Source organism: Colobus angolensis, unplaced genomic scaffold, assembly GCF_000951035.1.
Source record: "Colobus angolensis palliatus isolate OR3802 unplaced genomic scaffold, Cang.pa_1.0 Scaffold322, whole genome shotgun sequence".
Classification (NCBI taxonomy): Eukaryota; Metazoa; Chordata; class Mammalia; order Primates; family Cercopithecidae; genus Colobus; species Colobus angolensis.
This window is the reverse complement of record NW_012116511.1, coordinates 2599399-2600035: the sequence shown is the minus strand read 5'-3', so window position 1 is coordinate 2600035 and position 637 is coordinate 2599399.

The window sequence follows — 637 nt, the reverse complement described above, 5'->3', positions numbered from 1 at the left end:
TGTCATGATTAATCTAGAAATGTAAATATGCATATTTAATGTTTAAAGTTTATCTACGTTTGTTCTTATCCCAAATATACAAGAACCTTAGAAACCTAACTTGAATCAACCTCTCCCGTATTACATTTCTTTCCTTCTTATTTTTGTTAAATCTATCACTTAGACATTGTTATTATTATTGTTTTATATAGTCAATGCTTATTTAGCTCTACCATCATATTTCTTCAATTTTCTGGAAGAGTTCAGGAAGGATTAGTATTAGTTCTTTAAATGTTTGGTAGAATTCACTGAGGAAGCCATAAGGTCCATGGCTTTTCTTCAGGATATTTTTTGATTATTGATTCAATCTTCTTACCTTTGATTTAATCTTCTTGCCAATTAGAAGTCTATTCATATTTTCTATTTCTTCAGGGTTTAGTTTTACAGGTTTTGTGTTTCTGGAATTTTTTACATTTTATATAGGCTACCTAGTTGTTGGCATGCACTTGTTCTTAGTACTGTCTTATAATTTTTTATTTTATTTTATTTTATTTTATTTTTTGGAGGCGGAGTCTCACTCTGTCGCCCGGGCTGGAGTACTGTGGCCGGATCTCAGCTCACTGCAAGCTCCGCCTGCCGGGTTCACGCCATTCTCCTG